Here is a 25,834-nt window from a genome sequence, read left to right as displayed (position 1 = left end):
TTCAAGCAATATGCCACAGCCAGTGTTTCTAGACTTGTGATAGAGCCAAATACACACAGCATTCCATTCACATAGGAAATTAAATTTCTTACTTTGTTTCTTGACCCTTTTCTTAAAGATCAGATGCAGGTTTGTTTGTCAATCAATCATAAGGCAGTCAAAAATGTTCCTGAAGACAGGAACACCGAATATGTTATGCAGTAAGGCAACAACTGCTAATATTACTGCAGCCCGTGGTCTCAGAGTTTATAAAGATTTCATCATACAAGAAAGTGCTGACCAGTAAGACTCTGATCTGAATAAGATTGCAATCGAATTTTTAAGGTGCTAAAAAAATAAAAATTGTGTTCATTAATCTTTCGTCTGGCGCAAGCCTAGTCTCGCTACAAGAGACTAAATGTGTGGAGCTAAAGCCTACTTACTTTGGGCTAAATTACAGCTTTGCTATGAGCCTTGAACAACAGGCAATGTGTGGTCAGATAGACCCAGAATCAGACAGTGACTCAGAATCCCAACCTGATTCCCAGGTCCCTTCTTGTCTCAGGAGTGAAGCAATCTGCCCCTGCCCCCATGCAGATTACTTCACTCCCTGTGCTGGCTCAGCTGCATGGCTGGAGCATTGGCGGGGGAGGGAATGGAACCAAGGCTTGCCCTACTCCCAAGTGGCACAAGATGCAGTGCAGCAGCCCCACAGAGACTGTTCTCCCTCTCACACTACAGGTACCCAGTGCAGGAGAGTAAATGAATGTTGAGCTGACCCTTATCTTAATAACAGCTTTAGAATATCAAGCCAAATTTCTCCCTGGAATAACTCCATTGGCTTAAATGGAATTTCACCAGCACTGTACAGTAACTTCTCACTAAATGTTGTAGTTATTTTCCTGAAAAATGCGACTTTAAGCGAAATGATGTTAAGCGGATCGAATTTCCCCATAAGAATTAATGTAAATAAGGGGGGTTAGGTTCCAGGGACATATTTTTTTTGCCAGACAAAAGACTATATATATATATATATATACATACAAACACAGTATAAGTTTTAAACAAACAATTTAATACTGTACACAGCGATGATGATTGGGAAACTTGGTTGAGGTGGTGGAGTCAGAGGGTGGGATATTTCCCAGGGGATGCCTTACTGCTAAATCATGAACTAGCATCGGCTGGGCCCTCAAGGGTTAACATGTTGTTAATGTAGCCTCACACTCTACAAGGCAGCAGGAATGGAGGGAGGGGAGACAGCATATCAGACAGAGACACACACCCTGTGTGTGAGAGAAAGAGAGGTGCATTTACCCTTTAAGTAGGCTGACACCTACTACATTACCTTGTTAAGTTAATCAGCAAGCTGAGACTGCTGCCAGGAAGCTCCCTCCCTCCTGAGCCCTGTCCTGTGTGTCCCCTGCTCTATGGAGATGTGGTAAGCAGGGTGCAGGAGCAGAGGGGAGGGGGACACCCTGACATTAGCCCCTTTCTCCTCCCCCCCCACCCCAGCAAGCAGGAGGCTCTGGAGAGTAGCTCCAAGGCAGAGGGCAGGAGCAGCACACGGCAGTGGGGGGAGGGACAGCTGAACTGCCAGCAATTGGTAACCTGTTTGGCAGCTGCTGCACAGGGAACATAGGGGAGCTGATGGGGGGCTGCCGGTCCACCCTGGTTCCAAGCCCCCACCACTAGCTCCAACAGGCTGCTCTTCCTGCAAGCAGTGGACAAACGACGACCTTATAAGGGAGCATTGCACAACTTTAAACGAGCATGTTCCCTAATTGATCAGCAATGAAACAATGTTAACTGGGACGACTTTAAGTGAGGAGTTACTGTATCTGGCTCTGAGGGCCAGAATGTGGCTTTAAAGGTGACCTGAAAAAGGGAAATCAATTGGGTTGGTGCCCTTCTTTGTTTCTTTATAGTGAATAAATAAGGCCTGAAAGGGGTTCCTTTTTTCTTCCTGCTTTAATTTTATTTTAGAACTATCAAGTCTTGTCGTCTGTGTTTTTACTGTTGATTTTGGACCAAAGAAGCAGAAAAGGCACCGTCTTAATACTTAATTTCAGGTAGAGAGGGATTGCATCTTTAACAGAGAGAATGCTTCCCAACTGTTTGGTTAACTCCTATTTAACTCAAATGGCTGACAAAGAAACACTAAACTAAGTGCTTTAAGGATTCTGAATTAAAATCTCTTCCTCTCTCAGTTGCTCAGGTTTCACCTCCTTGATGCTTTCTATTCTGTTTAGCTTCTTATAGTGCTCTCATCCCTGTAGTATCTGAGCACCTTCTGGTAGTGTATTAAGTGATGTGACTAACATCTGTCTCGTGATGTTTGTCATCTCATCTTCTCCTCGGGGGAGAAGTGTGTGCAGTGGAGTGTCTTGTTTTGGTAGGGTTTCTGTTTGCTATATATCTATATTTGAGAAGGGCAGGTCAAAGAAGTGCACCTTGCATTTGGCGTGGAAGGTGGTGAGATTTGTGATAGTCTTTAGCTCCTAGGGGAGTGAATTCCACAGTCTCAGACCAGCCCCGTAGAAAGCAAAGCCTCCTACACAAAAGAGCTTCACCCTTGTTGTAGAGAGTTTCATTGCACCAGAGGAGCAGAGCTGCCAACAATGGTCTTCATCCTGGGTGACTCCTCACCCAGCAAGCTTTCCTTTGGGGGTGGAGGAAGAGCATACAATGGCTGGAGCCCCTCCCTACCCTCTTTGCAGGGGAGGCTTCTGCTGCTGGCAATGCAATCCTAGCACAGAACCTGTGCTCCCTGCTCAGTTTGTGGATCGCCCATGAGCAGGGACACAAGGCAAATGACAGGGTGGACGTGGGGAAGGCTCTTTGTGCTTTCTCCCTCCAAACAACTGAAGATCACCACAGAGCAAGTTCCAGTCTAGAGATGTATACTATAAATGTGCTTAAATCTAGAAGGTATGATGGTGTGGTATAAAGTTTTATTGCTATGGGTGAGTTATGCTCGTTTTCCCAAGCCAGTGGCAATAAAATGGGATAGGAATAGTAATCCTAATATATTTCACTTATGTCCTGTATTAGTGAGGTTTTCATGGTGTTTCAGTCTCTTCTGGCTTTTCTTGCCTACTCCTTATCACATCAACAGATATATTTTTGTTTCCATGACACTGCCCTGGCGTGGACAAAGCTTAGTGGCACTCACTACTGCAGACAGAAGTCTGTTTATCTAATGGATTGCCATTTATTCCACAGCTGGTGAAATAGCATTGTTTATGTAATAGTTGCCCGGCTCATCTATGCTGTGCAAAGCATTTTGCTGCATAACTGGACATGTAACAAGCTACAAAATATATTGTAACTCCACTGATGATCAAGGTAAAACCTGTAGCAGAATTAGAATCAGGTGTGTATAATTCTAACTCTATCTACATCAGAAAAGAGGAGGAAAGTGGGGGAAATGGTCTGTAGTTCAGATTCCTCAGGGCAAGTTCAGCATAGACACACATCCCATGCACTCCCACTGAAGTCAATAGAATTGCACATGGTGCTGAATTTGCTTCTTGATCTCTTATTTCCTAGATTTTGTGGGGGCGGAGGGAGGGAGCGAGCTTGTGGAAGCTGTATGTTTGGCCTCTGAGAGAGTCTCTTATGTCTCCCAGCAGAGAACTGTCTGGTTGATTGCGTAGTGTTGATGGACTCAGAGTTCTGGTCAGTCTTCCTTGCCTGTAAAGTGGGATTTTGGTAGGGAGACGCTCAGAACAGCTGGTGGTGGATTGAAGGAGGTGGAGGGGAAGAGTAAGTGATCAGAGAAGATGATCAAGTCAGCAAATGAACCAAGATTAGACAGGGGGTGGGGATAGGGAAAAGAATGGAATATATGTTATGGTCTAGTAACGTTTGTCAGTCTATCTATATCATTATCATGCCTTCAGAAAATTGCTAATACAGTTTGGGACAGGTGCGCTGGTAGGTAATAAACTCCTGAGAGCAGATTGCATGGCTTATTAAAGAAAATATGACAACCAGGGGGCCACATACGGGCTGGCACCTGCAGTATGCACTGGGGATAGGGAATGTGGGTACAGATGTGGTCTCCTCATCTCAAAAAAGATATACTGGCATTAGAAAAGGTTCAGAGAAGGGCAGCTAAAATGATTAGGGGGTTGGAACGGGTCCCATAAGAGAAGAGATTAAAGAGGTTAGGACTTTTCAGCTTGGAAAAGAGGCGGCTAAGGGGGATATGATTGAAGTATATAAATCATGAGTGGTGTGGAGAAAGTGAATAAGGAAAAGTTATTTACTTGTTCCCATAACATAAGAACCAGGGGCCACCAAATGAAATTAATGGGCAGCTGGTTTAAAACAAATAAAAGGAAGTTCTTCTTCACACCGCTCACAGTCAACCTGTGGAACGCCTTGCCTGAGGAGGTTGTGAAGGCTAGGACTATAACGGGGTTTAAAAGAGAACTAGATAAATTCATGGAGGTTAAGTCCATTAATGGCTATTAGCCAGGATGGGTAAGGAATGGTGTCCCTAGCCTCTGTTTGCCAGAGGGTAGAGATGGATGGGAGGAGAGAGATCACTTGATGATTACCTGTTAGTTCACTTCCTCTGGGGCACCTGGCATTGGCCACTGTCGGCAGACAGATACTGGGCTGGATGGACCTTTGGTCTGACCCAGTACGGCCATTCTTATGTTCTTAAGATCAAAGCATGCTGTGTCCAAAGCAAATTTGTGTTGTCTCATCACATGCCACTGTGAAGAGCCTGGCCAGAATCTTGTTGGAGAGCAAATCCCTTCTCCTCTTTGCCCCCTCCCAGGGACACTGGGTGTCTAAAAGGCAGCAGAAGTGGTGGGGTGGGCACCAGAGCATGGCTCGGCTCTGCCCCACCTCCACATTAGACAGTTAAAAAGGAGACGTATGATGCAACCTCTTTAAGCTTGGTACAGCTGCCCTGCCAGTATGTTGCGTCTGCAAGCTGGTAGGAGAAACTCTGGCTTATTAAGCGAGAATTCCTCCTGGAGAGTCCAGCTGCTGTGTGGCCCCTCCATATCACTCGAAAGCACCTTGGGGAGGGCTAAGATAGAATCTAGCCCAGAAACTTACACTCTGAAAGAAGACTTTCTCCTTTGCAGGATAAAGAAAATCCCTTGGGCTCAACTCGCCTTCCATCTTTGAGAGCTCCAGCAGCCACATTCAGCACAGGGACTGTCTTCACGGGAGTTTGCATAGCATCTAGCATAGGGGGGCCTTGATGCTGAATATGGGCACTACTGTAATATATTTATTTAATCATGATAATGAGAGCTTCCTGCTTTTGGAAAGCAAGACGCTACTTTACCTGAACATAACCACTAGGGGAGAATTACCCAAAACACATCATTCCAAACAAACTTTAATTACACTGTTAGCCTCTTGTTTAGCCGCTCTTAGTTTAATTTTAAAATGGGAGTGGTGGTATTAATTTGCCTCGAGTTATATGGCCAGGTTTTTTTTTTAACTACCTTTCTATAAAGTTATATTTGCTATAACTTCAGTTAAATGGTAACTGTAGGGATCCCTTTAAATTATAGATTTGAAAAGTAGCTCATGGACTTGCTAGCATTCACCGGACTCAAGGGCAGAGGTGACCCAGAGCCAGAGGACAGACACGAAGAGAAAATTCCTTCCCTCAGAGGGAGATAAAGGACCTCAGGCGATGCAGCAAGTTCTGCAGCTGGATACAAAGTACCATTTTTGGTTCTACTTCAGAAAGAGGGAAGGGGACAGAAACTGGCTTAGCTACAGATCTGAGGGAGGAAGTCTACCAGTTGCCCTCCAAGAAGATCACAATGCGGGGTGTGGAGCAGGCCAGCTAACTGTTCCCTATATATATATATATATATATATATATATATATATATATATCTGTGAAGGGCCCAACTGTTCTTTGAAGATATCAGGAGATGAGGGAGAGGAGAAGGCCATCAAGCCTGGAGGTAAAGGGTAGGAATCAGCCTAGTGGGGACTGCTGTGAAGAGGGAATGGGTGGCGAAACTCACTGGTTTTTATTCCAAAACCGATGAATTTTGCTGGGTTTGCTTGAGGGTAGCTTGGAGTTTAAGGATATAGGCATGAACCCCTGAAAACTGTATTCACTGGTTCTAGTTCAGAGACTAGTGTGAACTGAACTCAGAGGATTTCACGCTGCTGTACATGGAAACACTGCTTCCACAATGTGTTCACTCAGACCTACCAGTATTTACAGGGACATTTCTAGTAAAATGCCTGCAGACCCCAAGTATGACAAATGCTACAAAATGAGGCAAATTAATTTCTTGGTTCTCTTGCTGGATGCTGGAGAGGTATTTGACAGAATTTAATAGTCATATTAATTTGATATGCTTTGGAGCATTAACATGTGAGAGCTCTTTCTCACATGGATCCATAATGTTTATAATAACCCTATGCTATGCTAGTTGCTACCACCCTCATGAAAGAGACACCACACAAAGATGCCTGAAATTATTTGCTTAGCTATGGAAAATCTGGCATACTGCATATCAAATAAGGAGAACTGCTGATGTATTAACTTCTCCTGCAATTTCAAATGGTTCTCCTCGTCTTCACTTCCTGTCCTAAACCGCTATGTAGTGTTGCTTAGCCGTGTTAAACAGCTACTGCGTGTCCCCCAGAAATGACTGCATTTGAGTGGGTGAAGCTTTTCCTTGATAGCAGTATAGTGCTTGTACCCGATTCTTTGGGAAGGAAGGTACAATAGAAACGTAAGCTATTGTATTGAAATGTCAGTCTGACCAGCTGCTTGAATTATATTCAGTCCTCAACTGTTTCATCGGTGCCCTTGCTGAGATCCATATCTACTTCTGCTCCTTCAGACAGATATAGAATATGTATGTTTTCATTAGCTTTTGTGGTCATACGCTGAAAGATGTGGATTTAGGATCCAGTCACGGGTGCTCTCACCATAAAGCTAGCATGAAGAATGAAGTCACAAATCAAGATCTACTGTGCATTTTTAAAAAAAGGGGGGGGTGAAATCCTGGCGCCACTGACATCAATGGCAATAATCCCATTGAATTCAGTGGAGCAGGGATATCAGATGGACTCAAGGCCTATGCCTTGCCTTTGCTTTGCTTCCATTATTTCTTTTTTTAACTTTCTCCCTCCAGGTTCCACTCCAAATTCAGAAGCCTTTCTTTACTTTTTTTCCCCCTGTTTTTAATGAAGCCATGGTCACAAATACCCCTAATGATCATCATACCAGCTAAGCCACATATTTCAGGCACCAGCGATAGAACCGTAGGCCTGGTCTACACTACAGAGCTCAACATGAGGCACCTCACGTCAACCTAATCGTGTAGGAGTCTACACTACAGTGTTCCTCCTGCAATTCCCCCACTACGCCGACCTAGTCAATCCACCTTGGCAAGAGGCGTAGCACTTAGAATGACGCAGTATCAGTGTAGACACTGCATTGCTTATGTTGGCTTTAATGGCCTCCCAGAGGTGTCCCACAATGCTGCACCGTGGTCACTTTGGTCACCTTTTTGAATTCTACTGTCCGGCAGCCAGGTGCATGCCCCTCCTCTTTTAAAGCCAAATTCCATTTCCTGTTTGCTCAGTGTGAAGCACTCACATAGCCACTGCCCAGCTACAGGAAACAAGCTTCTGCCTAGAGTATAGCGGAAGTGGTGGATCTCCTGGGTCTGTGGGGAGAGGAGGCTCTGTCAGCCCACAAGTTGCCCAGGGTCATGGTCCTGCATAGCAGGATGCCATTAACGGCCCTGCACACTTGTGTCCACAGCATCCCCCACAGTGGATTCACCAACTCCAAATTGATTCCTGACTGAGTGGTAGCAACCTGGCATTGCCAGCTTCCACAAAGAGATCTCCACTCACTTCTCCACCATGAGTTCACCTCTCATTTTGGTGTCACTGCATTGGAGGGCTGGGGCGAGCGCCATGCACAGTTCCAGGAATGGGACCTTGTACATTCAAAAGTTCCATGGCCACTGCTCATCATCCCATACCTTCATTAACGATGCATTCCCACCAGTGAGTGCTTGTTTCTTGAACCCAGAACTGGTGGTCCAACCTGTGCAGCTGCTCTATGAATGCCAACAGCAATCTTGAATTGTTTTTTCCATGGTCCACAGCAAGACAGCCACCAAGGCATAATCATCAGACTTGCAGCTCATGACACTGCAGGATCAGTACAATACTGAAGAGCAATGCTGGATCCATTCTTCTCTCAAAGATGGTGGATACGCAGGCTTGCGTGGCACTCAAAAAGTGGTGCAAAAGGTAATAAGATGCCCATGGAGTGATGGGATGGAGAAAACTGCATCATGGGACGCTGAATCTATGTTCCCAGCCACCTCTCCATGACTTGTTTGCACCCATAAGGCATTGCAAACCCTTTCTAAAATACCCCATGCTAGATGGTGGCTAGAAGGTGCACAGTGGGAAAGCTACCCACAGTGCACTGCTCTCTGCATCGATGCAAGCGCTGCTTCTGTGGATGCATACCAGCAACACAAGAAGCATAGTGTGAACGTGCAAAAGTGGTTTAATTACTGTGGTGGCTGTACATCGACGCAATTTAAGCCAGCTTAATTGTGTAGTGTAGACAAGGCCTAAGCCCTGCAGCTTCAGACCAGGCCTCTCCCATGTGAGCTTTGTTAGTCATAGAATTAGTAGGGCTTATGCTCTGTAGGCTTGCCACGGTCACACATTTATCAATGTCTGACATTCTACCCAGTAGAGAACAGTAGTATCCACACACAGTGAAGGCCAGATCCTAGGATGGGGTAAATCAGCACAGCTCTTACTGAAGCCAGTGGTGCTACACTACACTTCCACCAGCTGAGGATCTGGTCTGTAGAGCCTGATTCTGCAAGGTGCTGAGCAATGGAGACTCTATTTGGGGATGGCACCCAGAGAATTGTGCCACTCCCAAAAATAAAATAGATGAATTGGAGGTAAAATAAAATTACCAACATCTTAATAGCTTGTGCCTGCCACAATTGTTGGGGTTTTTGTTTTGTTTTGTTTGTTTTCTAGAATAGTGGTTCTCAACCAGGGGTACACAGAAGTACACAGAGGTCTTCCAGGGGGGACATCAATATCCCCCATCACTATCATCCAGATATTTGCCTAGTTTTACAACAGGGCTACATAAAAAGCAGTAGCAAAGTCAGTACAAACTAAAATTTCATACAGTGACTTGCTTATGCTGCTCTATATTTTCGACGGTTTTCAACAGTGGTTCCCTGTAAGATGTACGGCCATGCAGCAGCCTATTTAGAGCTGTGCAGGTGCTCTGGGAGATGTGCAGGTGCCCCTCCCCCGGCCCCAACTCAGCACTTGCCCTCCCCCGGCCCGGACCCAGGCACTTATCCTGCAGCCCCAGCCCTCCCACAGCAGGGACAGGTGCCTCTTCTCTCCCTCCCCCACCCCTCCTAACCAGGTGCTGCTGCTGCAGGGAGAGAGCGCTGGGGGGAGTCCTCTATCCCCCACCTTAACCCCAGAGAACCCGCCCACACCCCCAGCTGGAACCTCGCCCCCTGCACCCAACCCTCTGCCCCAGCCTTGAGCCCATCATCCCTGGCCCCACCCCAGAGCCCACACCCCCAGCCGGAGCCTTCACACCCCTGCACTCCAACCCTCTGCCCTGAACCCCCTCCCACGCTCTGAACACCTCAGCCACAACCCCACCAATGAATTTTTTATGTGCATCAATATGAAGGTGATGTGTCACACATCACCTCCATATTGGTGCACATAACAGCATTCATTCCACACATGGGTGAGAAAAATTAGTGAACGCTGGTCATGACCCCAAAGTGGGTCACGAGTTCATTTTAATGGGGTCACCAGGGTCAGCATTAGACTCACTGGTGCCCAGGGCAAAAAGCCCAAGGCCAAGCCTAGCTGCATGGGGCTGAAGCCAAAGTCTGAGTTTTTAAGTGAAGTGAAACTAGGCGTATGCAAGATAAATCAGATCCCTGAAAGGGGTTCAGTATTCGGGAAAGGCTGAGAATCACTGCTCTTGAAAAGCTCTTCTAGGTGGGGAGCCATGTGTGAACCTTTCCCCCAGCAGGCTCTAAATTAGCAGCACTAGCAGGACTTCATTGAACAACCTATTCACTAGAAACCCCTCCGCCCGCCACAGGGGTGCACTCTCAGAAGTGCCCATACCTTGACGTAGGGAAGGCACAAGGCAAGATTTTGCAACCCTGAGTCGAATTTACTCACGTAAGTAATTCAGTTGGACTACTGGCTTGAATGAATGCCACACAAACTGCATCAAGCTTCGAGAGACGGGCCCTAAGTGAGCACACACACACAGTATAGGCAAATGGCCATGCCCAGCTAAAATTTTGATCTAGATCTGTCTATGTGAGGTATTGAGTGCCCTTTGTGGACATTAGGTTCAGTGCTCTCAAGGCACTGCACACTTTGCAGGATATAGCCCTTCGTCAGAAAATTACACTATGAAGCAATTTAATATAATAAGAAATAAGACAGCTCCCACTCTAGAAATGTCTGTTCTTCAAATAGCAGAAGAAAGCTGGCCTGATGACCAAGCATTTCTGTGGCTGGCTTCGGAATTTATTAGGAGTGAGAAAGTAGCCTCAGCAAAACTTGCTGCTCTGTGTCAACACTCTGAGAAAGGGCAGATTCAGACAAATGTAAAGGGAAGGACTAACACAGAGGGACAGATTTAAAGAGTCTGTTGTCTTGGACAGCTGAGCTACTTCAATAGCTCATGAAACAGCCTGGCACAAATGTACCACTGTAAATCATGTCCCAATAGCAAAACAAAATATTTCAATGAAGTATTCGGTAACAAATGAAATCCTTTCCTAGTCTGGATTTACCCTTTGGCAAAGTCTATGAAGACAGAAAGAGAGAATGGGTGATCATAATGTTTATGAAACTAGCCCTACTGAGGGTACGTCTTCACTACCCGCCAGTGTGGCGGGTAGTGATCGATCTATCAGGGATTGATTTATCGCGAATCGTCACCCGTACTCCACCTCAGCAGGAGGAGTAAGTGGAGTTAACAGGGGAGCCGCCGCAGTCTACTAGCCACCGTGAGGACGGCCAGGTAAGCAAACTAAGATACTTCGACTTCAGCTACACGAATAGCGTAGCTGAAGTCGTATATCTTAGTTCAAACCCCTCCCAGTGTAGGACTGCAATATGTTTTGCTTTCTGAAAAGTGCATCCTCTTCCACCACCCCCAGCTGACCACCTGCCTCTCTCTGTCATTTTCCCCACCCAGTAACTCCAAGTCTCAGGCTGTGGTTTGTTTTGGGGCTTTTGTTTTTGTGGGGGGGGGTATTTGGGGGGGGGGTCAGGGAATTTTTGTTGGGAGCAGGTGTTGGGATGTGGTTTTTTTGTTTTTGTTAGTTTGTTTATTTTTTAAATTCTTCCTATTATATTTCCATGGCAGGCTCCATTCTTGCAATTTGCTAAATTTCCTCACAGGACAGCCAGAGCTTCAACTGGGCAATTTACAAACCCTTTTGCGAATATGTTTCAGTGCCTAACAGTATGCCACAGAACAAATGATTATCACAATACAAAAGGACAAAGGGAGGTAGAGAACATAATGAGTTACAGTGGGATAACACACTTATCCGTGTTAGAGAGGAAATGAGCTATAAGGGGAGTTAGTTAAAAAGGTCTGAGGATTTGTACTACAGTGTTATTCTACTCCATACTTGTATTAATTTTAAGCAAACCTTTGCTTTAAAATGCTACTTTAAATTTCTAGGCTTCAGCAAAAATCACTAAAAACTGGCTACTTTTCTCCTTTGGTAACACAAGGTACATCCAAGTGTTTGATCATTGTATTTACCTTATTTTCTGAAGTAGTCACAATGCCCTCGTTGGGGCTAAGTAGAAAAAGGCATTTAAAGCCAGGACTCTTTCCCACTGATTTTCTAAAAACCAAATAATTCTTTCCCAACCTCCCACCACTTACTGAGATTTAATAGTTTTGACAATTTTAACTGATTCTTTTGCATAGGTCAGAAGCATTTAAAAATTATTCATGTTTGACGCTTTTCACTGATTAGCCTTTGGTCCCTCTAGTTCAATACACTCAAAATTCAAAACTACTAGTCTGTAGATAATGTCTCTGATACAGAGTATTTGTTGAGAAATATGAAGTATTTGCTTACAGTGTTGACATAACCTCATCAAGTTACACTCCAGCATTTCTCAACAAATGTACTTAGGTGTTTAGATATATTTACGGAGTGGGATTTTCCAAAGCATTTCACATTGCCCTAATTCTGCTCCCACCGAAGCCAACAGTAAAACTCACATTGACTTCATCAGGAACCAAAGTGGAGTGTTTTTAAAAATCCCATGCATAATGTCTGAAATAAAGAATCTTTAAAGTTCTTAAAGCAAGCATAAGTCATGTTTTGATTTTTTTTGTTTTGTGAATGGTATTCTGAATTTTTTTTCTTGCAGTTTGACTGTTTATATAAGATACATTTATTGTGACTTCATATTTTGTTGTTCATTACCTAGGGTCATTATTTTAAATGTTGTGTGCAGCCATCTAATTGTTAAGACTGCATAGTTCTTCAGAAATGATTAAACGTGTAACTACATTAATGCACAGAAACACTGAATTCAGATTAGAGCCTTGTGAAATTTTTCAGCCAAAGCCTTTTTCAGAGAAATATGCAGAGTCAGGTCCATTGAAACATTTCATGAATTTGTTTCAAATTTGTCTAATTGTTTCAGTTGGAAAAAGAATCTGAAAAAAATTGAAACCTTTCATCTCCACATTTTCGAAACAAAATGTTTTGATTTTGCAATTTGAAATGATTTTTCATTTAGAAATTTCCTTGAACTTGTTTTAATTTAAAAAGTTAAAAGCTCAAAATCTAAACTAAAAGTTTCATTTTGGGTCTAATGAAGTGTTTTATTTGACCTAAAATAGTTTGTTTTTATTTTTACATTCACCAAAAACTTTCATTTTGTATCAACTTGAAATAATGCATTATTATTTTTCAGAATTGCCAGCAAACTGAAGAGAAATCAGTCCTTCCATGCAGCTCTAATTCAGACTTGTTGTGAAGTTGCTGTGTAAATTTTTTCTTTTCATACTAATATACTATGCCATATCTGAAAGAGAAAGTGATTACTAAAGGTTGGGAGAGAGCCTAAATCAGGATTTCTTGTAGTTTTAGGCCTTGTCTATACTGGGAAAATGCATCATGTTAGCTAGCACGTTGTATCTAGCTTGATGTTAAATGTGATTTTTGATCTTGATGTGGACAAAGTTATCTTGTTGTGGTCAAGGTTAACACATTTTGAAACAACTACTGCCCTTCTCCACAGTAAGGGCAAAATTGTGTTTAATATTGTATTAGGGAAAATGGATTGTGGAGGTAAACTTGTTAACAATACCGACAAGGCCTTAGTGTTTGTGTTATCTAGGAATGGACGTAAAACGTAATTATCCACCATGTCAGGATAAGGTTCTGTGTATTGGAAAATATAAGTTCATAAATATACTGTTTGCTTTTTTGTTTTGCTTTTTTTACACTGAAACATTAGAATGTTCATTGCCCGTTTTTGGGGAATCTTGACTAGAAGTAGAGAGGTTATTTTACCTTTGTATTTGGCACTGGTGTGACTGCTGGTGGAATACTGTGTGTCCAGTTCTGGAACCCACTATTCAAGAAGGATGTTGATAAATTGAGTTCAGAGCATAATTAAAGGATTAGAAAATGTGCTTTATGAGAGAAACAGATTGAATTCCTTGAATCTAATGTAACAAAGAGAAGATAAAGGGGTGACTTGCTTACAGTCTATAAGTACCAATATGAGGAACAAATATTTAATAATGGGCTCTTTAGTCTAGCAGAGAAAGGTATAACATGATCCAATGGCTGGAAGCTGATGCTAGAGAGATTCAGACTGGAATTAAGGCATACAGTTTTCACAATGAGTGTAATTAATCACTAGAACAAATTTACCAAGGGCCGAAGTGGACGCTCCATCCTTGAGTATGTTTAAATCAAGGCTGGATGTTTTTTCAAAAAGTTATGCTCTAGAGATTATTTTCAGAACATTCTCTGGCCTGTGCTATACAGGAGGTCAGACTAGATGATCACAATGGTCCCTTCTGGCCTTAATATCAATGAATTCCAAGAGATCAGTGGGATAAGCACATATCTAATTCCAGAATACTATTCAGAGTCCAAACACCCTTAGTACTTCAGAGTTCCTGGAAAGCACAGCTGATTCTACGCTGTTAGGGGAGTGTGGCATGCTTCCCCCAGTGTGGCTGGCCACTTCCACCAGCTGGTGTGGAGGGTGAGGAGGCTATGGCCCCATCTCCTCTCCACCTGTTTCTGCTCCCTTTGCAGGGGCTACCCTGGCAGTGGCATTCGCCCTGCCATGTCCTTGCAATCCCTGAGCATGAAGACTTCTAGTTTCCTGGCCCCTCCACATTGTCAGAAGGTGGTGGAGGCTCCTGGTGCCCTCTTTCTCCGTTGCACACTCGTCTGTGGATTGGATACAGCCTAACATGTTTTCCATGGGAGTTCATACGGTCTCTGTGAAGCAAACTGGTAGTTTCAGACTAAACCTTGGTGGACGGTGCTCATCACACCTGGCACCCTTTGAGGAAGAATCAACTGAGAGGCCAAGGACCAAAAGAGCCATGAAAACTGGGCTGCCCTGTTAGCTCTATATGTGGTGCCTCCAGGTCAGGATTGAGGCCCATGTGCAGATCAGCTTCCTCTACAGCTGTCCCTGTTCTGTGGGTAAACACAAAATGTCAGTCACCCAGGCAGTCAACCTGGCCTCTATGACAAGAATTTTGTTCTCCCAGTTTAAAATATATATTAAGGAATCTCCCCAGTAGCTATAATATGGTGGGCTCCCAGAGCTGCAACAAAATGGTGGCCCAGAATAAAGCTGCCAGCCCTCCCAGCCCCCTCTTTCGCTTCCTTGATAAATGTCACACTCAGGCTTCTTCGTCTGGGAGTTGGGTTTTTTTATGTACAAAAAACCAATTGCTCATTTTAAAAATGACGCCCGAGTAAACTTCGTAATTACACATGGGAGGGACCCTAAACATTTTACAGCCTAATTATAGAGGTCGCAAATGTGAGAACAATATCATTACTGTGTAACTCCCCGTGCTCTATGTACCTGTGACTAAACAGGCTGCACCACAGCAAACCAGAGGCACTGAATGACTTCTACAAGGTATTTGATGCTTTCTAAAGGCTATTGGTCAGATTGGGGCTGGACACCATGTGGATGTGCAGAAGGGCAAGCTGCCTTCTTTTCCTTTGTGAGCTCCGTGTGCCAGGACATGGGATGCAGCAGCCAAAACTGAAGCACCACTGTTCTGATCAGGCCTCGGGGCCCTTGTAGACACTCGCCTCTCTGAAAGTGGCAATGAGGAGGGAAGACCTCAGCGCTCCCTCTCCTTTGCAATAGCTGTTGGAGCTAGCAGGTCTGTGGCAACCTCCTCGGCCCTGTCTTCACTAGGAAATGTAATTGTGTTTAAACTTGATTTTTAGCAATCAAGTTAGCAGACACAATGCTGAAGGGTCAATATAGACAAGGCGAGATTGTTCAGCATCATATCGACTGATCTGGACTCAGTAGAGTTTTTCTGTGACTAGCTGACCTAATGCTGCACGTTGACCGGCCAGTCAGTCTTTATTGTGTCACCTAACCCATTTGTTACACATGATTAAATTTCCTAGTGAAGACAAACCCCAAGGAGGGTAGCATAGTTACTGCACAGGTGCTCTGTGGGACGATGCCCAGACATGTTAGAGTATTTTTCTGTATGCACAGTTTTCACCAGCCCGCAAATAGGCACTATTCTTTGCAAAGTCAAGTCTGTTGCTCAGAATAATCCGATCAAAGCGAGGTGATCTGTTATACTACAAATAATTTAGTGTCTAATTAGTCCCTCTGTAAACTATTCAGAGCTTTATTAGGTAGGTATTTAACATAAACTATGCCTACATTAGAGACATGAACCATTGATAATTGAACTAGTGAGACAGCAGGGATGTACAAACACCAAAGGTGCAGCACGGCCACATTAACTATGCTGTTTTAATTTCAGCTACAGCTGAGTTAAAATCAGAATTTCCATCTCCCTTCCCTGATCTTCTCTCACTTTTTTCCATCTACCAGTGGGGAAAAAGTGAATAAGTGGGAGAAGAAATATTTTCTTGCATTTTTAAACCCTCCCCCCCCCCCACCTTTTTCTACTTTGGAAGAGATGACAGGGGAAGAAAATTGCTAAGAAAAAAATGGAAATATTGCCATACTTTCAAAATGAAAAATTTGCAAAATTCCAAAATGTTTTAGGAAGTGTTTCATTTTTAAACTTTTTTTTTTTCAGAACATGAAACGTTTTGTTGGGAAATGATGGGTTTGGTGAAAAATGTCATTTTCAAAGAAACCCCATTTATTGATTTTAAAAGTTTTTCCATGAAAAAATGTTGGCCAGCTCTACTCCAGTGCAGAAGACTTGCATGGCCAGTCAAGGCTCTGTACTGGCCCTGCTCAAAGCCCCCAGGACAGGGACCATTTTGGAGGGGTGGCTGGAGTATAGAGCACTACAACTACTCTCTGCTTCCCCAGCGTCCACTGGGGGTTAGGCAGTCCTGAATATGAGGACTACAACTGTCGAGTTAAGCCACCTTTTGCCTACCCCCTCTTCACCTCCATCCTTCCTGCAAGCAAAGAAATGGAGTAGCAGAGAACCAGGCTCACTGACACCAGAAGCCCCTATTATACCTACAAACAGTAGTGAAAACTGACACAAAAGGAGACTTTTTAATTTAATGCTGCAGTCCACAAATTGAATTTTCAAACTTGAGAATTGCAAACCTGACTCAAGGCTTGACAGTTCTTAATAACCCAGTTACAAATTAATAATTTTCACCTCGCTGAGTAGATAATATTTTGATAAATTGTCCATTTGGCTGTCTGTTTTATCCAGTTATGCTCTGTGTAATTTCTGAATCTAGAAAACCCAGCCCTTAACTTAAGCATGATGGGAAAAGCCATTAAAAACCCTACGTCCCCTAACACTGCACATGTTCTGCTGGAAAAATTATTGCTGCATGGCTGAATAAAAATAAGATCATATGTTTACAGGGTGTCTCATCCTCCTTCCTTTTTGTCTGTCTCTCTCTCACAGCATGTATTCAGATACTCATAATTATGCAGTTTTGGTGTCATGTCTTTCACTTCCTGTCCTAAACTTGTGTGTAGTGCTACTGTGCTCTGTTAGATTAATGTCATAGCACCCCAGAGGGGCCTGCATTTCAATGAAGTGCTTCCAAATGTGGATGTAATTAACTGAGACTCCATAGTTTAGCTTGCAAGCAGAGGTCCATTATAAACTTTTTTAATCTCGTATCCCCTTCTCTTGTATTTTAACAGGAACCAGATATTGTTAATTTTTTAAATGATCCTTTTAGGGTTGAAAAAGAATTGTTCGGAGAGATTCAAAAATGTCAACTAAATAGTTTGTTTAGGGTACAAAAATCACCTTTAATTCAAAAAAAGTCATGAATTTTTGGCCCATCCTTATTTCAAAACAAGTTTCATCAAACAAAGGGTCCTTCTGATCTTAAAAGATCAGCCACATAGCCAGGTCAATATAGAACTCAGATCTTACCCAATAATCACGCTGTTGCCAATCTTTTAGTATCTAATATCTAAAGGTTTATAAGAGGAAAGAGAGTGTTTTTCTTGACCATTTTAACTAATACATATACTCATTGTAGAGTCCTTGTATCAGGTTTGAAGAAGTGATGGAATAAACTGCTGGCTTGTAAAGTCTCTGGTAACTTCAAAAGACTGGAAAGTCCTCAGTCCTTTGGTTGGAATGCTCCTTTTGTGTAAGTACATAGTCAGAGCAGGGGTGTGCACGGGAATAAAAATCTGGCTGCTTTTGGAGGGGCACTTCCTGCAGCCGGAGGAGCTGACTATCTTTCTCCCACCATGGCTGGAGGAGCTGGCTCACCCCACTTCAATGAGGAGCTGGCTGTTCCCTCTGCCACAGTGGCCCCGGGGCTGGTGGATCTTGCTCTCCCCCAGCAGCTGGAGGAGTTCTGTGCCCCTGCTGACTGAGGGGCCCATGCCCCTGCTTGCTCCCTGTTGCGCATAACCCTGGTCAAGAGATCAGAGCAGGAAAGAAGCCAAATGGAGATGCTTCCAGGGTCTTTTTTATCTTCACCCATGTGGAGGGAATGCTCTCAGTCTTAATTTGTGGAAAATTGCAAGAACAAGATGGAGTCCAGGGTCACATGAGCTAGTCACAGGCCTGTGCATGATTTGATGACTCAGAGGAGCACCCATTACCCATACTCTGGCCAAAGCATCCACAGGAAGGCTCATTGGGTGGGGACAAGCTTCTTCTATGGCCCATTGTGAGTTAAGTATTGTTTGATTGGGCCATCAACTTGAATAGTCCATTTATAATTTGCTGTCTGTCTTTAATGTAGATTTTACCTGGAGGGTGTTACTCAGGACAGACACATTTGAAATACTAGTAAACAATCAATATTCATAACTTAAGATATATAAACGATGCATGCATATAAACAGGATAATCCTACTCAGCAAATCATAACTTTCCATTTACACCCTATATGACATACTTTGTATAAGATTTGTTGCAATTGTCTAACTGGCAATATTAATGATATAAATGGTCATGTTTTAATCATATGGCATCACATACTCATCAGCTGTTTTCATCTGCCTTCTATTGCACTGCTAATGCTTTTGCCACTTATTTAGAATTCACTTTCCAAGGAAGGACGGCCTTCTGGGTAAAGCCCAAGACTGGAACACAAGAAGTCTGGGTCCTATTCCTGGTTGTATCACTGACTTCTTGATTGACCCTGGGCAAATCATTTAACTTCTTTCCTTCCACTTCCCTGTCTGTAAAACGGATAAGAAAACCTAATTAACGGGGTGTTGTGAGAGTTAATTCATTAATGCTTGTAAAGTGCTTTGAAATCCTTCCTTAGATAGAAGGAGCTTCAGAAATGCAAACTACTATTGTTTCCATTTGCAACATTCTGCACCTCTACCCTGTCAGTTCTGAGGAAGAATCTGTGCTTCTTACTTCCCTTTAAACTGCTTGGGATTCGATTATTTCCAGCCTGGTACTGTAGGTCATTATTTACACCTTCCACCCTGCTGACTTGGTAGCATTCTACACTTGTTTAGCACAGGTGCCCCCTACTACAGGTGTCAATGACCACAGCAAAGTGCAAAGCAGTGAGCCAATCAGGCTTTTTTTGGAGGTGGCAGCACTATATAAGATAGAAGGATTGTGAAAGACCAGAGGTGCTATATGCGATAAAGGGCCTGTCCCTGCTCTCTCTTTTCCTTCCCCTTGAATGTTTCTGAAATGATGCCCCTTATAGGTCTGTGTCCATGAAAGACCCCAGGAACTTGCCCAGCTCAGGCATTTGTCTCCATTAAGTCATGTGCAAAGATAAGGGCATTCCTGTCATCAACAAGACAGCACATTGGATTTTAAAATGACGGATTTGCAGGGGTGGCTGCTCATTTGTATGCAAGGGATGTGGACATGGCAGCGGAGGTGTTGTAAATCACCAAAGAGCTACTTGACAGTGCCAGTCTCTGAGTCTGGTTCAGAATTATTAATTAAAGCAGTCCGAGGATGGTTTGTTTGCATATCAGTTGAGCTAAGCCATGCTGGAATCCCTGTAAATAATAAAACAGCCTGATTAGGCCTAGTCATTAATTAAGTGTCTTCACTGTGAATGAACAGCTAAATCTTTCGGTTTGTGAGGGAGCCTGTGACGCTGTGATAAATATGCAGTCATGGCTACTCCTGTAACATAGTTTTGACATCTTCATCCATTAATAGCAGCTCTCTCCCTGATGACAGTGGGTTCAAACCCCATGACAGATGATACATCTGTCTAAGTCTGTTCCTTAAAATATACCACTTAGGAGGTCTCAGATAATCTGGGTTGAGAATAAGATGGGGGAGGAAAAACTTGTTAAAACTCTTAACTGCAGTGTTCAGTCATCTGTATGGGTGGTATTTTACTGGTACAATTCAGAGGACGATAAAAAAATCCTGCTTTGGGTTATCTTAATGTAAAAGTCAGCTATTATTTATTTTACTAAAAAGATATACACTTAAAACCTAATTACACTCGTCTCTGAGGCTGCTGTCCAAATTGCTGTTTGTGGTATTAGCATCAGCTGCAAACCAACCTAGAACAAGAACTGCAGGGTAAGAAGTTTAGAGGTTACTTCTATAAATACTACTTTTTTAACTTAAGATCATGTTAAGGACAATCAAACCTCATGGTTCGGGACATGAACTGATCATAGTAGGTGATCAGGAAGGAGATTTTCACTTTTGTGTAGCACTGAACAAGTGGTTATGTGCAGTACAGGAGGAGTTCATCTTCTAAAGATTCCAATATCGGTGACCTCTGCGGTCAGGATACTAGAGTGATCAATGAGCTGAGCAGACATGACAAGTTTTGTTTTCTTGTGTAGTATTCCATGTATTGTAAATAATATTTGAACCTTGTTTCTTAGAAAACATAATTTAATATTGGTTCAGCGGCAGCAGGCGGGGATCCACCCCTTCTTAAAAAATTAATCAATTGCCATGTACTATACTCATCCCTTCTTCCTGCCCTGCCTTTGCAACAGCATAGTACTAGTCCTGAGAATGAGATCACAGCGGTCTTCAAAAGAGAGTGCAGTTACCACTTGAATACTTCTGTTATAGCAGTCATTTTATATGTAGAGAGAAAATTGTAATATTAAGCATGCAAGTTTAAAGGGGTGTGAGAGAGCTGCTTCAATTCAATGGACCTATAAATATGAGGGTTTTCTACACTTATCACTGTGGTATTCAAGTGTCATACAACAATTAAATATACCATTGAGTGTACCCTAGACGGCTATGGTCTCACTACCACCCCTGTTCCTGGTGTACATGTTTGGGAGAAAGGATGATGATGGTTCTTAAAGAAGTTTTCATAAGGGCAATGCTTGAGAAACCAACTCTTGAGGCTTACAATCTCCCATTTTTGGAGGCGGTCACTCAGATTGTTGGTGGGGCTATTAGTAACTTCTTGAGTCCTTAGATTTCCCCAAGCCTGGTCAGCTGATTATGGATAAAAACTGGATATGGGACAGAAACTGGTTCAGTTATTTGATTATCTTCTGCTAGAAGAAGATAAAGAGAAAGTGGCCATTGTGGCTCTTTGAGATCTCTCAGACCTTAACAGAAGTGGATGGAATTGTTCTCCTGTGACTCTGCACTTTTTTCTCTGTGAGAACTCAAAAAGTAGTTATTAGCAATTGCTCCTCTGCACCTAGACCTTTCCTGAAAGGTATGATGGTGGTCTATATAGTCATTCATCCTGCATATGAAACCTCATGGGCAGTTAGTGAGGAGATATGGGCTGGGATTTATTCAGTATGAAGATGTCACCCCGCTGGAGCAGTGGAATGACTTACCCAGTGTCCAGATGAACTGGAGGCTTGGATGAGAGCTAGGTGGCTGCAAAATAATCCAGAAACTATTGAGGCGAATTTTGGTGGGTTGACTGAAAGCCGAAAGAAGATTTGGCAGAATGTCAATCAGTGCTGCACACTGAGGGAGTACAACTGCCATTTGTAACATGGGGGTGGGAACTTATCGGTGGTGTTAGATCCTGGGCTGTTCCTGAATGCTCTGTCTTTTGCCAACAACACTTTTTTGGTCTGCATCAAATGAGCAAAGCATAGCCCTTCTCTTCTACTGCAGACCGTGCCCTAATTATCCTTGCCCCCTCTCCTCTGCAGAGTAAAATGCTGCAATAATCTCTAGACCGAAACCATTTGGAAACAAGCTATGCTGAGGTATGCTTTTTAAGCAGACTTTAATGGTGGGATCAAATTGTACCAGTGCTTCGGTTTCTAATACATTTCTGGGTAGAATTCAAGGAGTTGCTTTGACACTATCAATCCCTGACTGGTTTGGGACCTGGTTACTTGAGAGACTGCCTCTCCTCCCATGACATATTGCGACAGTGGCAATCAGCGGATGTGTTTTGAGCAGGAGTTCCCTTGCTATGAACAGGAGGAAGCTTCTAGCAAAGCATGGCTCCCCATCTTTGGAAGTCACTTCCTATCCACCTACTTGGATCTGCAGTAGTCTGGATTTGTTAGCCTTTTGGCAGTACTGCAAGCTGTGTCTTTACTCCCTTGGCTTTTGGGGAGTGCGTGGTTAGAATATTGGAGATGTCTCGGTTTCTGTTATTATCTGGTCGATTTATGTATTTGTTAGAGTGGGATGAGCAGTCCTTTCTACTGCAGTTTGAAATATGTCTCCCTCTAGACTAGACGCCCTACTTGCTCTGTGCTCACGTTCACTGCTGCCTCAGGTTTCCCTCTTGGGCTCCTCTAGAACCCCACAAGAGCTTTCCTCTGTCCACTGATACCCCTTCCTGGGGCTCGTTTATTAGCACAAAGTTCAAAATGAAAACCAGGTCCCCCAAAGGGAGTCTTAACTTCTAACCAGGTCCTTCAGAATGAGGGTTACCACCTGGCTGGTATTTGACTGGTCTAGCCAGTTTTTTTTATGGATTTGTCAGATGCCAGAAAAATAATTTAATGTGCCGGGGGGTGGGGGGGGGAGGGTTACGTGGGTCTAAAGATTTGCATTATTATCACAACACACGGGGATATCTAATGTTAAAAGTTTGTGTCCAGCTAAAGATGCTACGATATTACCGTTAAAAATAAGAAATTGCTTGAAACGGCAAAATCAAATGGCAAATACAAATTCAAGAAGTAGGATCAATGGATTTTCTTTATGTATAAAGTTACAAAACTTTCACATTCAAGTATATAGTTAAAATATAGAATCAATGCAGTTTGGGCAAAAACAATCCCAATGAAGACAGACACAAACAAAGCAGCTTGGAGAAACGTGACCAAGGTAAGAAAATGGTGTTCTCAATCTTATCTGTATGTGTTTATCTCTCTAGATACTCTAAGTGGCTGTGGAAGGGGAGGTTGCAGAGTTGCCTTGTGGTTGGGGGTTGGGGTTGCAGCAGGCTGGCCTTGGGGGTGGTGGGGAGTACTGGTTTTTTGGCATTTCAAAGTGGGAACCCTACTCAGAATCCTGAATAGTCGTGCAACACTTGTTCATGTACTCCCTGCTCTCTACTGAGCAGCAACTCTCAGGGCTTCCTGGGGTGGTCTTTCTCCCTCAGGAGAGAATTCAGTGCCTCCTCCACCTTCTATTGCCTCACTTACCTATACTTCAGTGACCTGATTTAGTCACATGACCCACCTGTCACATGACATTCTTCCTTCGCTCCACTGGGGAGGTGAGTTGTATATCACAGGTGGGGCTGGGCTCATCTCTCTTTAATGAGGCCAGCCACTCTGTGACAATCCCACTCGTAACACAGGATAGACCTCTAGAGAAACCTTTTGCAAAGCTAAAGAAATAAACAAAAACACCTACTCTAGGAAGCCTCCTCTTCTCACTTTAGCTCATTTAGGGTGCATTCCAACTCCCATTAAAACTGATGGAAAGCTTCCCATGTATTTCATTAGCTTTGAATCAGGCCCAGAATTATTATATTTCTTACATTCAGTGGAAATACAGCATTGCTCCACAGTCATCATAGGAAATACCATAATTTACCATGAGATTTCATGATAACTATGTTATTTGATGGAACAAAATGGCATTACAGAGGAATTTCAGGGTAACTCCTGCCAGATCTCAGCGCAATTAGCGTTTATTACATCTGCTTGAGGATCTTTCTCAGGATATCCACATCCATATAAAGCATCTCTGAAGCTGTAGTTAGCAGATAACTTATGCCCTTGCCTCATACCAAAAAAAAGGCCTTGGGTCCACTTTTCCTTACACAACCAGTTTTTCCAAGAGTATAAGTAAACAACATACTGTAGTAGCAACTGATTCTGGAAAGTCAAGGCAATGTTTGTTTCCAACTCTGTATAAAATGCTAGTGATCTGTCTCTGTAACAAACAGAAAAGAAAATATGGACTGCAGAAATCTCGGTGGAAATTGCACATTTTGTTCAGTTCTCCAGATTTTTTTAGTAGAGATTTTTAGTACTTCTGGATATGAGAATAAGCTTCCCAATACAATTGATACACAGGTCATTTGCTTGATTCTACAGCCAAGCAGACAGAAACGAAGCACTGAAGGCCTGACCCAAAGCCTACTATAGTAAATGGAAAGATACTTCAATGGGCTTTGGATAGGCCCCAAGAGAGGTGTTAACTTCCTCCATTCATCTTAACAGAGTGTGTTACTATCTAAGCCTAATGACCATTTAAATACCATTTCAGTTAAAACTACAGAATTGTGTACTGATTACGTCCATCAAATTTACTTGTCCAAAGCAAAAGGCACATCCTTTCAAATAGATATTGCATAGAAAAACTGTTCCTTGAACACGTGCCCCTTCTCGTAGCAGTAGCAAGAGCCATTAAATACCAAGCCAGGCCAGCTGGCTCTGGCTTTGTCTTTGTCTGAGAACATGTGGAACAAGAAACAATTCTACACAGAAAGGAACCAAGGCCAGCTCAATGCTTTCCGTGCTATTGCGTATCTGTGTTTTGGGGCTGTTTTGCCCAGATCCATTATCTTGTATTGTCTCAAGATTAATCAGATTTTATTTCCTGCTCATGTTTCTAATATCTAGGCTGTTCTTGTAATATTCAGCTGTCCTCTCTGGTGTTGAGAGCTCTTCCCAGTTTATCATCGTCTGCAAATTCCATTGATGAGTTTCACTTACTCCCTCTTCTACAGCATTAATGAAGAGACTAAATAACACCCCAATCCTGCAGACCCCAATGCAAGATTGGGGTCTAAAACCGGACCTAACACATCCCTCTGTTTCCAGTGAGACACCTCCCTCCAGTTTGATACTTTGCAGTTAATCATTACCCATTGTTCTCACCACCCTTCAGCCAGTTTTTAATACACACGACAGTCTTCAGGTACAAGCCAATTTGCATTAATTTTGAATGTAAGAGTACATCAGACACTGGAACATACCTGCTTACCTCAAATCCAAAGGCCTGATTAATCAGTGTGTTAATCCGTTGAAACCAACAGAGTTCCACTGGCACAAATCTGGAGTAACCCAGGGGTGAATCAGGCAGAAAGTCAGCACTGGCCTTGCCTGCGTTGAGCTTTGTTTTATAAATCTCCCACCAGTGTTGTAACAATAGTGCACTGACATTGGTGCAAGCAAGAATGGCGTGATGGTGTTGACTGGCTGCTGCTGATTTTACCACTGTGTCATACACACCTGCTCAGAGATTTAAACAATATGGCAGTGCTTTTTATACCACAGTACCCACCACTGTCAACACCAATGGAGCGGCACGGGTGCAAGGGGAAAAAACAGTTGCAAATTTTCCCACTGAAGCTGCACTCTAAGGCCATGCCTGTAGCAATCTTGGAGTTTGTCATAAAAATAAAGGGAAGGGTAACCACCTTTCTGTATACAGTGCTATAAAATCCCTCCTGGCCAGAGGCAAAACCCTTTCACCTGTAAAGGGTTAAGAAGCTAAGATACACTCGCTGGCACCTGACCAAAATGACCAATGAGGAGACAAGACACTTTCAAAGCTGGAGGTGGGGAAACAAAGGGTCTGTCTGTCTGTGTGATGCTTTTGCCGGGAACAGATCAGGAATGCAGTCTCAGAAACTCTGTTAAGTAAGTTAGTATGAAATCTAGCTAGAAATGCATTAGATATCCTTTTGTTTAATGGCTTGTAAAATACACTATGCTGAATGGAATG

This window comes from Natator depressus, chromosome 3 (genome assembly GCF_965152275.1).
Source record: "Natator depressus isolate rNatDep1 chromosome 3, rNatDep2.hap1, whole genome shotgun sequence".
In the NCBI taxonomy this organism is placed as follows: domain Eukaryota; kingdom Metazoa; phylum Chordata; order Testudines; family Cheloniidae; genus Natator; species Natator depressus.
This window is presented reverse-complemented; position numbering follows the sequence as displayed.